The sequence below is a fragment of the Hipposideros armiger genome, unplaced genomic scaffold (assembly GCF_001890085.2).
Source record: "Hipposideros armiger isolate ML-2016 unplaced genomic scaffold, ASM189008v1 scaffold_314, whole genome shotgun sequence".
In the NCBI taxonomy this organism is placed as follows: domain Eukaryota; kingdom Metazoa; phylum Chordata; class Mammalia; order Chiroptera; family Hipposideridae; genus Hipposideros; species Hipposideros armiger.
Genome location: NW_017731664.1, coordinates 1,813,897 through 1,826,683, shown reverse-complemented (window position 1 = coordinate 1,826,683; position 12,787 = coordinate 1,813,897). Strand labels below are relative to the sequence as shown.

The following is a 12,787-nucleotide window of genomic DNA, read 5'->3' as shown; positions in this document are numbered from 1 at the left end:
AAAAAAATTTGCAAAGGATTTGAATAAACTTTTCTCCAAAAGAGATATACAAATGACAAATAGCTTATCAAAAGATGCTCAACATCATTAGACATCAGGGAAATGCAAATTAAAACCACAATGAGATACCACTTCACACCCATTAGGACAGCAATAATCAAAATCAAATAATCAAAAAGACAGATATTAACAAGTGTTGGCAAAGATATGGAGGGATTAGAACCCTCAAAAACTGCTCGTAGGAATGTAAAATGGTGCTTCCACTTTGGAAACAGTCTGGATATACAGAAACATAGAATTACCATATGACCTAGCAATTCTTCTCCTGGATGTATACTCCAGAGAAATGAAAATATATGTCCACAGAAAAACTTGTACGCAAAGTTCATAGCAGTATTATTCATAAAGCCAAAAAGTGGAAACAACTCAAATGCCTATCAAAGACCAATGGATAAACAAAATGTGCTATATCCATGAAATGGAATATTATTCAGTCATAAAAATTAATCCAGTACTGATACACACTACAACGTTGATGAACTTTGAAAATATTATGGTAAATGAAGAAAGCCAAGCACAAAATTGTTTGATTCCATGTATATGAAATGTCCAGAATAGGCAAATCCATAGTGATAGAAAGTAGATAAGTGGTTGCCTAGTGTTGGAGATTTGTGAAGAAATGGAGAGTTATTGTTAGTATGTTTGGGGCTTTTTTTGGGGGGGAGTGATAAGAATGTTCCAAAATTGATGTGATAGTTGCACTACTCTGTGAATATATTAAAAAGATATATTAAATTGTACCCTTTAAATTGATGAATTATATGCTATGTGAATTACGTCTCAGTAAAGCTGTTATTGAAAAAATATGTTTCTGTTTAAAAATACTCAAATTCAGTAGTATATGAGGTCAGACAATTAAGTTCACAAACTCATCCTAGAAAAAGTGTTACATGCCTCATTGCTGAATATCACTATGGTCAACTTCGAAGTAATCCCCTTGGGAAGCTCTGCACTGATGCCAGTGCCTCGACCACACTTCAAAGCAATTTTGGAACTCTTTTTCTGGAATGGCCATCAGAGCTGTTGTCTTATTACCCTTGATGTCCTGAATGTCATCAAAATGTCTTCCTTTCAATATTTCCTTTATCTTTGGGTAAAGAAAGAAGTCATTTGGGTGCCAGATCAGGTGAGTATGGAGGGTGTTTTGTTAGTTACTTGTTTACTGGATAAAACCTCCCTCACAGACAATGCCATGTGAGCTGGTGCATTGTCGTGATGCAAGAGTCATAAATTGTTGGCAAAAAATTCAGGTTGTCTAACTTTTTTTTTAATATTTTTTTATTGGGGAATTGGGGGGATGGGAAGAGTGCTGGGGAATTGGGGGAAGGGGAACAGACAAGTTGCTGTTGTTTTGTTCTTCAATCTAGTTGTGGAGGACGTTGCTTCACTGGCCCAACTTGGCACCATCATTGCGCTCTTCCCTGGTGAGGCAGATCAGTCGCCAGCTTCTGGACGGCTGCTCACTGCTGCTGCTGGCCGCTCATGCTGGCTGCTGGCTACATACGGTAGCCCATGGCAACCCACTGCCACAGCGATGGTGCCTACGCCGTCGCCGGCGACTCACGGCAGCCCAAATCCAGGTTGAGATGTTGTTCAGCATCTTAGCTGTAGAGGGCAGTGTCACTGGCCCTCATATGTGGGATCCAAACCAGGGCCCTCTGGCATCCTAAGCGAGTTCTTAACCATCGCACCACTCGGCGGGCCCCGGGTTGTCTAACTTTTCATGCAGCCTTTGAAGCACTTCCAAGCAATAAACTTGGTTAACTGTCCAGTTGGTACAAATTCATAATGAATAATCTCTCTGATATCAAAAATGGTTAGCAACATGTTTGTGAACTTAATTGTCAGACCTCATAGTTCATGTATGAATTACAATGTACACTTATCAAGTAAATACGGGGAGTGCCAAAAAAAATCTATACACATTTTAAGAGGTGTTATCTATGCTCAAGCAGTAGTTCACCATGACCAGAAGTGTCTTGATGCTGATGGTAACCACTTTGAGCACCTCTTGTAATTGCAGAAGTCAAACGTTACTTGTATTCATCTTTTGTTTTCAGAATATATTGAGTATTACAGTTAATACAGTTTTTTTTCTTTCTTAAAATGTGTATACATTTTTGGCACCCTCTGTGTATATCACAGTTTGCAATGCTTTACTGTTTTGAATTTTAAACACGAAATCTCCAAGTGGTCACATAGAATGACAAAATTGAAGTAAAAATATTAAATGGGCCTGAAGGTCATGGATAGGAAAATTCAGAAAGGCTTAGCCCTGAAGGTGAAGAACTAAGCTACTGTATTGTCATGTGAGAGTGCCTGTGAGTGGGTGGCTTCTAGGAGCTGAGAGTGGCTCCTGAATGACAGTCAGTAAGAAAGCAATGACTTCAGTCTTATAACTGCAAGGAACTGAAATCTGATGACAACCTGAATTAGCTTTGAAGAGGACTCAGAACCTAGGTAAGAACTACAAAACAGCTTATACCTTGATTGAAGTCATGTGAAACACTGAGCAGAGGACATAGTTAAGCAGTGCAGAGACTCCGGATCCCTGGAAACTGAGATAATGGATGGATGCTGTTTAAAACTGCTATATTTGTTACACAGCAATAGAAGCCAACTACATAAACTTTCTATGAGTATGGAATGAAATAGCTGAGATGGAGTTAAGGGGTGGGCTGTAAGTTTTGCTTCTGGATCTACATTTGCTGCCACTAAAGGGCTGTGAGCTGAAAAACCCAATAACTATATGAGCAACATGAAATCTCTGAATGAGCAGTACAGTCAATTCCAACCTTGTTTTCAAATTTGTGGACTTGGAGACAGAGACAAAATGGATGCTTTCTAGACAGACAACTGTGGGTACAGTAGTAGGGCAAGTAAATAATCCCCCCTGAAGTGGTTGGTCCTCCATGCCCAGGGACAGAAACTGGGCCAATACCTAATTTGACATACAAAGTTGGAAGATGGCCATCTGTTAGGGGAGGTTGGTGCAGTAGTGTGAAGGACATGATTTAATTACAAACCTACATAAAAAACAAACAAAAGAAACAAACAAACAAACAAACAAACAAACAAAAAAACACCTTTTCTGTAAAAAAAAAAACCCAAAACCATAAACCAGTATTTTACAGTGTTGTGCATAGACCCCATTTGTGTGGGGAACCTGTTAAAAATGCAGATTTCCTCGAGACATGGAGTAGAGAGTGGGAACGGATTCAATGGAATTGTAATAGATAAGCATGATATCAGGGGTGGGAGGGCAATAGATGGGGGAGGGGGTTGTTACCTGGTGAGGGTGAAAAGGGTAACTATTGTATTGTTCTGTACACCTTAAACTAACAATAAAAAAAATGCAGATTTCCTGGACCCACCCCAAATCTACTAAATCAGATTTACTAGAGAGTGAGACTCAAGACTCTGCATTTTAAGAAGCTGGGAAGGTGACTCATAGAGATGATTATGTTTAAAGTCCACTGAGTTAACTCTTCACGTTCTGCAGTATTAGGACGTTCTTAACACCTAGTGAGTTTAAAAAAATACAGAAGGCAAACCCTTCTATCTCTAGTTTTTAAGAGAGATGAGGAGAGAGGGAGGGAGAGGGAGTGAGAGGGAGGGAAGGAAAGAAAAGAAGGAACAGGAGGAGGAGGAAAGAAATGCCCAATTATTTTTTTTAAATTGCACATCATTTTCGAGGGAACATTTCTTTTTTTTTAAGATTTTTATTGGGAAATCGGGCGAAGGGAACAGTGTTGAGGAATTAGGGAAGTGGAACAGCCAAGTTGTTGTCCTTCAATCTTAGTTGTGGAGGGCTCAGCTAGCTCAGCTCCAAGTCCAGTCGCCATCTGGTTGCCCGTCAGCAGCTCACAGGCGCTCAGCTCAAGGTGCCATGTTCAATCTTAGTTTCAGGAGCGGGGGGTTGGCGGGGCGCAGCCCACTATCCCATGTGGAGTCGAACTGGCAACATTGTTGTTAGGAGCATGTGCTCTCACCAGCTGAGCTATCCTGCTGCCAGAAATACCCAATTATTAAAGATGGGTGTTGAATATTGGAAACTGATCCACTGTCAAAGAATAAAAGCCATGTGTACCACACAGAATCTTTGACATCTCTGGGAAGTATATTCATTCCCACTCCTTTCTCAACCCTACCATTTTCACACACAGGGGTGAATGCTAGAGCAGGTGGAGGTGACAGGAAGCTGAGCCCAAGCAGCCTGATTTGGCAATTGAATCACAATAGAAAGAGGCTTTGATTCCTGCTTATCTTCTCTTACTGGAATATAGTATTAGACCTCAAGACAAAGCTCAGATTGATGCAGACCCACCCCATCCATCTACTCCTGGCTTCTTTTCTATAAGTCATGCTTTCAGTGTTTGGAGTCTGGCAGCTGCAAGGCCTGGTTGCTAGGTAACAGTTTCCCAGCACAATGAACCCTCAGCTGGGAAGGTCAGGTCTGTCAGTGTGAAACAGCTGTACAGAATTTTTATTTGTCTTCTCTTGTTTTGGATAATAACAGGGCATGGAATCGAATCCAACTTTTCATAGAAATGAGAAATGCTAGAGGATACTAGTTCATCTGCTGCTGCTTTTCAAATCACAGCCTTTCTACTCGTGTTTAATAGAACCTCAACAAGCCCAGCAGGCTGCAGGTAGAAAGAGGAGACGGAGGGGTCAGGTGCTGCTGAGCCTTTTAAAATCTGGGCAGGGGAGGGCATAGCTGAACCATGAGCTAAGAAGTTAATTCCCTTTCTTCAAATTGACCAGCAGTTTTCTAGGATTGGAGTTGCCAGATTAAATACAGGATACTGCATTAAATTTGAGTTGCAGATGAACACTGAGAAATTCAAATTTAACTAGGCACCCTGTATTTTTATTTGCTAAATATGGCAACCCTACCTAGTGTGCAATTTGAGGTGAGTTTTGTGTGAGATTGATACCAAAAGAGTAAGAGAAGTAGGGACAGAACTGATTCTGGTGCTGTTCTGGAGGGTTAAGCCTGTGCCCTGGTTGGCAGTGCTTGATGCTTATGCTAGAATCTGGAGTCAGAAGGAGTTTTGTATAGTCACAAATAAAAAGGCTGAATCCATTTCTATTGTTGTCACCTTCCCTTATAATTATCCATCAGATTCTAGTCTAGTGACTAAATGTATGATGCTCTGGGATAAAAATACATGACTGGAAATCAGGAGGCCTGGGTTGTAGGGCTCGATGGACGGACTAATTTTTTTTATGTTTTGTATACTTTTTCTTTAAAAAAGGTTTTTATTAAAAATATAGCTAACATACAATATTATATTAGTTTCAGGTGTTCACCATAATTATTTAGCATTTATATAGAACACCTAGTTTGCACACTGTGTCCACCCACACTGGAACAAGAACAAATGGCACCTTTCTTTCATGCTCCAGGTGGAGATTTCTATGTGGTTTACTCACAGTTCCAAAGTGACTCATAGCAGCAGCTTTCCATTGTAGACTGAATGTTTGAGGCCCACCCCCAAATTCATATGTGGAAACCCTAAACCCCAGTGTGATGAAATTTAGAGGTTGGGTCTTTGGGAGGTAATTAAGTTTTGATGAGGACATGAGAATGGGGTGGCCATAATGCAATTAGTGTTCTTATAAGAAAGGCAAGAGAGACGAGAACTCTCTTTGCCATGTGAGGACATGGAAAGAAGGTGGCCGTCTGCAAGGCAGAAAGAGAGTTCTCACCAGAACTGAATCTGCTGGCATATCAATTATGGATTTCTTAGCCTCCATAACTGTGATAAATGTCTGTTGTTTTAGCTACCCAGTCTGTGGTATTTTGTTATAGCAGCCTGAGCAGACTAACACACACTTTGTCTCTCAACTCTGAAGCATACCATCAGAGGATCTCACCATTTCCACAAACTCAACTAGCCTACCATATAGTATAAATGAAAATTACATCCCACTGAAGATTTGCAGATTCCTGAAGTCCCAAACTGCCTTGCTCAGGAAATTTCCACTTTACTACTCTCATAAGGAACACTCTCTTCCTCACCCACTCTTTTTACTTTACCTATAGGTAATAATGGGTATTTCAACATCTTAATCATATGGTTGCAACTCACAGGCTTTAAAATTATATGAATAGAGGGCAGATTTTCTTTAGCATCCCTAGTACTAACACTGAGCCTTCCCAAGAGCAGATACTCAATGTGTGGTGGATAAAAAGAGTCAGAAAACACAATGTCTAATTTATTAAGATTTAATTTTTCAAACTTCTTGAATAAGTTAAGAACATTAAAGTATAACTCACTTAATTTTACAAAACTGAAAACTAAAAGGGACAAGAATAACCAAGATTGATTATTATTTTCTTCTGTTCCATTATCCCAACTATTTTACTGTGGGATTCTTTTACATTTCCAAGAATATAATCCCAGTTGTGATGTTATATGTTCTTGTCTGGAGGAAAAAAGCCTCAGAGTTCTCAAGAGGGGGAAAGATATTGCTGGCCATGGCCCTGCAAGGTGCACTGACCTCAGCAGTAGTGGCAACCTTTGCTGCATCTACGGCATGTGCTCGCTTCTTCATCTTGCAAAGCCTCTGTATAATAGGATGGGAAAGCACTGGAGACAGTACAATTGTTCTTCACCAAAAACTCCAAGATTTTCATCATGCGGGTTTCAATTTGTGCTTTTGGACCCCACAGGAACTCATCGCATGGAGGATCACTCTTGGGCACCTGGCGGTATTCTAGGTACTTTAGCCTCACCAAATATTTGGTGATGAGCTTCCTGGGCTTCCCAAATATGAAGTGTTTCCGACCAGTGTATATTTACATCAAACTCAGGAGTCTCCAAGTTTCTTCTTCAGTGGCTCGGTTGCCCTCCACAAAGATCATTCATCATGAGACTAGTCTTGGGAAACCCTTTGCCAGGATGCACTCTCTCATTATTGGAGAGTTTCAGTTTGCTGACAAGGTCATATGAGCGGTTGCTTGAGTTGACTTCCTTCATGTCTAACACAAAGGCAGCCTCGATGTGCCCAGAGACTCTCTTGAGGTTCTCAGGACATTTATCTTGGTAATATTTGCTGACAATCTTCAGCATATCTTCCTTCAGAATGGTCTGTTTCATTTTATACTTATACAGAAGGAACTGCTCCAAAAACACAACAACTTTGAATAAATCATCTGTGTCTGAGCTCTCAGTGGAGGGTGGGGCCTGAGAGGCAACTTCCCTATCCTGATCTTGGCTGTTGGAAGCTTCATTAAATCCAGGGCAAGAAATGCCTGCTGAAGTAGTGTCAGTGTTTGGTGCACTTTGAGGCCCCTGGGAAGTGCTACATGACAGCAACAAGCAGACTGTCAGCATTACCTTCACACTGAGGAGAGGAGGGAGTGGATTCCTTTTCTGCTGCTTCAGTGCCCTGACCACCTCCACAACCCTGAGCCTCACCTTGGGTTTAGTGGCATTTCTTGGAGCACTGATGCTTACTCTTGTGACCCCAAGGCATAATGACACTGGTCAGGGGACAGCAGGCAGGAGTATGGACAGCAGTTCAGGAGATGTGGACACCTGGAGGAAGAATGAGATGGTGTGATTGCCTTCAGCAGGAAGGTTCCACCTTGGCTTCAACCAAGGCCTCCTCTGCAGATTTCCTTGAGGGCAGCACTCTAGGAACTCACAGGGCTCCTGTTCTGATCAACCTGTCCCCTGAGAACCCTGTGGAGGAAGTTAGAAGGAACCTTAGACTATAGCATGCCAGACCTGCCTTAGGGTATGCTAGGGTGACAGCAGTGGGGGCTGCCAGTAGTTATCTTCTGTTTTAGGGATGGGGATCTTCTCAGTTCACAATCAGGATCATCATGTCAACTATCGGCAGGTCCTAGGTCCCCTCTATTCTGCTGCTGTGAAACTGATACCTCAAACCAAAGCCAGCACCTCCCTGAGACCACAGAGGAGACAGTGAAAAGGTTCTTTAGCCCTTAACCCTGTCAGGGGGCACCCAACTGAGAGTTATTTGGAGCCCTCTCCTCCTTGGGTCCTCATTCAGGGTACTCGCCTGGTCTCTAGGTAGTGCCTGGTACATCTCCCTTCTGCTGACTGGTGGCTGCATCCACATACTAAGTGTTTCTTCTCTCTGAGATTTGATGTAAATAGTGAGGGTGATCCTTAGCCTAAAAGCCCTGCCCTGAGCCTTTATGTTCTGAATGCAAAGGTGGGGCTCAGATTTTTTGTTATCTATTTGGAGGTGGTTCCCCCAATCTTTCTTTTGGCTCCTGACATAGCCCGGGAATCTTCTCTCATGCCAACATTTCCTGAGACACTCCAGCCAGGAGGATGAGGGTCGCCCCAGCTGGTCTTGGTCTCCAAGGCTGAGGATAAGGGTTTTCTTGTACTTTTGTGGGTGTTCCCTCAGACATCATGGTCTGGGTAGGAGGGGGCCGGGCTTAATTCCTGAAAAGGTCTGGAAATCATTCTACTGCAAGGTGAAACCATCCCTTTTAAACAAAATATCTCACTCTCTCACCCAGCACCCCACTCCTACCTCCCATGACATCATAGGGAAAAATGAGTGTCGATCATTATGTCACCAAATGCACAAGCATCTCAGGAGCCAGAAGGGCAGGGGTTCCCTTAGTCCTCACATAGGGTCTTTTCCCTGACTCCTGGCATTGTCTGGGATGCTTTTCTTTTCTAACTTGAGACCCCTCCCCTCAGACCAAAGCCCTCACATCTCTGTGACCCTCCTTGCAGAAGTAGCCTGACAGCCTTGTCCAGGGCTCTCCAGGGTTGACAGCAGTGGCTAGTTCCATGCCACCTCACTGTTATGGGATTCAGAGTCCCCTCAGACCTCACTCAGAGTTCTGCCCTTGATTTCCTTCAGGGCATGGTACCCTTTGCCTTAGGTCAAGGCCCTCAGCTTCCTGATCCATCAAATAAAAAGGGAAGGCTCACATCCACCCTACCACCATGCTTGGGTCCTCAGGGAGCCGCAAGCAGGGCCTTCGTGGAAATTTCTGCCGTGGTTTCCCCACTTTTAATCTTGTTAATGTCTTCTCCTCCTCCTTCTGCTGAACTGGGACTGCACACTTATACCAAAGCCCTCACCGTCCTGAGACCTAATGGCAGGAAATCTCTCTCAGCCTCACTGCTCTGCCCAGGATTCCCAGGGTAGGCCTGAGAAGAGGGGCAGGGCTTTGAGGAGAGCCGCAGAGGCTCACCTCTGCAGTGCGTGGTTCCCTCATTCCTCATCAGGCTCCTCACCTTAAATCTTGCTATGGCCTGGGACTCCTCACTCACCGGCCCTGAGGCCCTGAGGCCCTGTGCCTGAGGCAAAGTCTCTCACTTCTTAAGTCACACTAGGAGGAAGTGAACGCCATTCTTCATAACACCAACCACAGGGCTTTTCAAGGCTGGCACTAGGGGTGGGATCTCTGGTGCCCCCTCTGTTCTAGGGTGGAAGGTACCCTTAATTTCCCACAAGATTCTCGATTACACTCCTCTTTGGACCTTGGGCACTTCCCTCTGCCACCACCCTTACAACAAGGCCCTCACCTCCTTGAGACGGTCCCTGCCAAAGTGAGTCCGACAGCATGGATCTAAGAACAGGTGAAGGGAAGTCTCTGCATGATCTCTTATATGATTAGGTCATTCATCTGGGTCCTCATCTTGGCTCCTGTATCTTTAATGAAAGGCTTTCTGGGAAAGACCACACCACGGCAAACTCATGAATAATTTCCCAACTGCAAATTTTACAGAGAATGGGTGTGTCCCAGGAGTGATGTAAGATGGGGAAAGTAAAGAACATGGCAGATGAACAACTGTGGTGTATACCTGAAACTGATATAGTGTATGTTAGCTATATTTTTTAATAAAAATACTTTAAAAAAAAGAAAAAAGAACAAGGCAGAGAGCTTAGGGTGGGCAGTGGGCTGTCAGAGAAAACAAAACATGCAGTTCTATTCCTTTTCTTTACCACCCAGACTTGACCTCTTATGTAACTTCTGTTGTAAAAGGTTTACTTACTATAGGAAACTATAGGAAATTGGCTGAGCCATATAATTTGTAAGACCCCATCTTTTGAGGTGAACTGACACTGCATATGTAGATAATCATATTATTATCAGATATTATATCCTTCTTTTCATTATTCACACCTCTCATTGATTTCAGTATTTTTATTGCTCTGGCTATGTATTCCAATTCAGTACTTTGAGCACAAAATCCTTTCTCTCTCTTTTCTTTTAATAGCTTGAGATATACTTTGGAGTAGTGAGAAGAAAAGAGAATAAAGATATACAAGGTCTGCTTCAGGGTAGCAGTGGTGGAACAGTGTATGGCCTAGATAAATGCAGACCAGGGGTCTGGTTTAGTTCTGTCACTAACCCCCTTGTGAATGTGAGAATACTGCAAGTTCCTCATCTGCCAACTGAGTTTGATAAACTCTATCTTGTAAGACTGTGGGAATGTTAATACTGTACATAAAGCATCTGTCAAGATAACTGGCAAATATTTAATGAATGGCAGTTATGATTTTTACCCAGACAATATCATCCAACTGGGAATGTTTTTTCTTTTTTTAATCCAGTTCACACAAGAGATCATGCAATGCTCTCAGACAAAAGAACACTGAAGCAGACAAAAATTTGATTTAGTATTTAAAATTAAATAGTGTTTTCCTATTAGAGCATTTATTATTTAATATTGATGTGTTTCCCCCCCACCCACCTGAGTGCAACTCAGAGCTCCTAGAATTTTGTCAAGGACCAACACTTTCAGTCTTTCCCAGCTATCCTACCATCCAAGCCACCTCTATTTTCTTTTGTCTCTTCCACACCAAAATCTAGCCCTCTCTTAGAATTTGCCAAATTATACTCAAGATAACTTAATTAAAAGTTTATTTTTGTGTGTGTTATTTATTTATTTTTAAATTAAATTTATTGGGATAACATTAATAAAATTATATAGATTTTAAGTGTACAATTATATAATACATCATCTGTATATTACATTGTGTTTACAACCCAAAGACAAATTTTCCATCACCACATACTTGACCTCCTTTACCCTTTTTTACAACCCTTCTCCCCCCTTTACCTCTGGTAACCACTATACTGTTGCCTGTGTCCATGAATTTTTGATTGGTTGTTTGTTCATTTTGTTTGTGTGTGGCTTTCAGTTTTATATCCCACATATGAGTGAAATCATATGGTTCTCGACTTTTCCTGTCTAACTTATTTCTCCTAACATGATACTTTCAAGATCCATCCATGTTGTCACAAAAGCAGTATTTCATCTTTTCTTACAGCTGACTAATATTCCATTGTATGTATGTGCTACATCTTTATCCAATCATCTATAGAAGGAACTTTGGTTGTTTCCATGTCTTGGCCACAGTGAATATTGCTGCAATGAACATAGGGGTATATGGATCTTTACAGATAAATGTTTTCAAAAATTTTAGGTAGATACCCAGAAGACGGATTGCTGAATCATATGGTAATTCAATTCTTAATTTTTTGAGGAAACTCCATACTATTTCGATAGTGGTTGTACACATTTGCATTCCCACCAGCAGTGTATAAAGGTTCCTTTTCTCCTAAATCCTCTCCAGAACTTGTTATTATTTGCCTTGTTGATGATAGCCATTCTAACTGCTGTGAGGAGGTATCTCATTGTGATTTTGATTTGTATTTCCCTAATAGCTAGTGAAGTTGAACATTTTTACATGTATCTGTTGGCCATTTGTATGTTATCTTGGAGAAGAATCTGTTCAGGTCCTCTGCCCATTTTTTCATTGGATTGTTTTCGTTGTCATTGAGTTGTTTGAGGTTTTTTTAATATAAATTTTGAATATTAACTCTTCATCAGATGTATCATTGGCAAATATCTTTTCCAATTCAGTAGTATGTCTTTTTGTTTTGTTAATGGTTTCTTTCAGTGTGAAAACCCATTTTAGTTTGATGTAGTCCCATTTATTATTTATTTGTTTACTTTTTTCCCTTAGTTGAGGCAATATATCAGTAAAAACATTAATAAGGGGCAATATATCAGTAAAAATATCACTTCCTGTATTTTCTTCTCAGAGTATTATGGTTTGGGGTCTTACATTTAAGTCTTTAATCCATTTTGAGTTTATTCTTGTATACAGCATAAGAAGGTGGTTCAGTTTCATTTTTTTTTGCATGTATCTGGCAAGGTTTTCCAACACCATTTATTGAATAGACTGTCTTTACCCCAATGTATATTCTTGCTTTCTTTGTCATGGATTAAATGACCATAGGCATGGGATTATTGCTGGGCTTTCTATTCTGTTCCATCAATCTATGTATCTGTTTTTATGCCAATACCATGCTTCTTTGATTAACCATGGTCTTGTAGAATAATGTGATAACAGGTACCATGCTACCTCTCTAGCTTTTTCCTTCTCTTCTTTTTCATTATTGCTGTGGCTATTCTGGGTCTTTTATGGTTCCATATAAATTTTAAGATGATTTGATCTAGTTCTGTGAAAAATGTCATTATATTTTGATAGGGATTTCACTGAATCTCTATAGATTGCTTTGGGTAGTATGTATATTTTAAATATATTAATTATTCCTATCCATAACCATGATATATGTTTCCATTTATTAGTATCTTCTTCTTTTTTTTTTCTTTTAAAGATTTTTAATGGGGAATTGGAGGATTGGAACAGCACTGGGGAATTGGAGGAAGGGGAACAGACAAGTTGCTGTCGTTTTGTTCTT

At 41.0% G+C, this 12,787-nt stretch overlaps 1 protein-coding gene and 1 pseudogene across 6 annotated transcripts in view; one reads left to right on the top strand and one right to left on the bottom strand.

The window, feature by feature from the left end:
- Positions 1–12,787, top strand: part of DCX (doublecortin) — a 231,038-nt gene that overhangs the window by 64,712 nt on the left and 153,539 nt on the right. The gene's annotated exons all lie outside the window — the stretch shown is intronic.
- On the bottom strand, positions 6,572–7,406 carry LOC109392094 (melanoma-associated antigen B5-like; annotated as a pseudogene).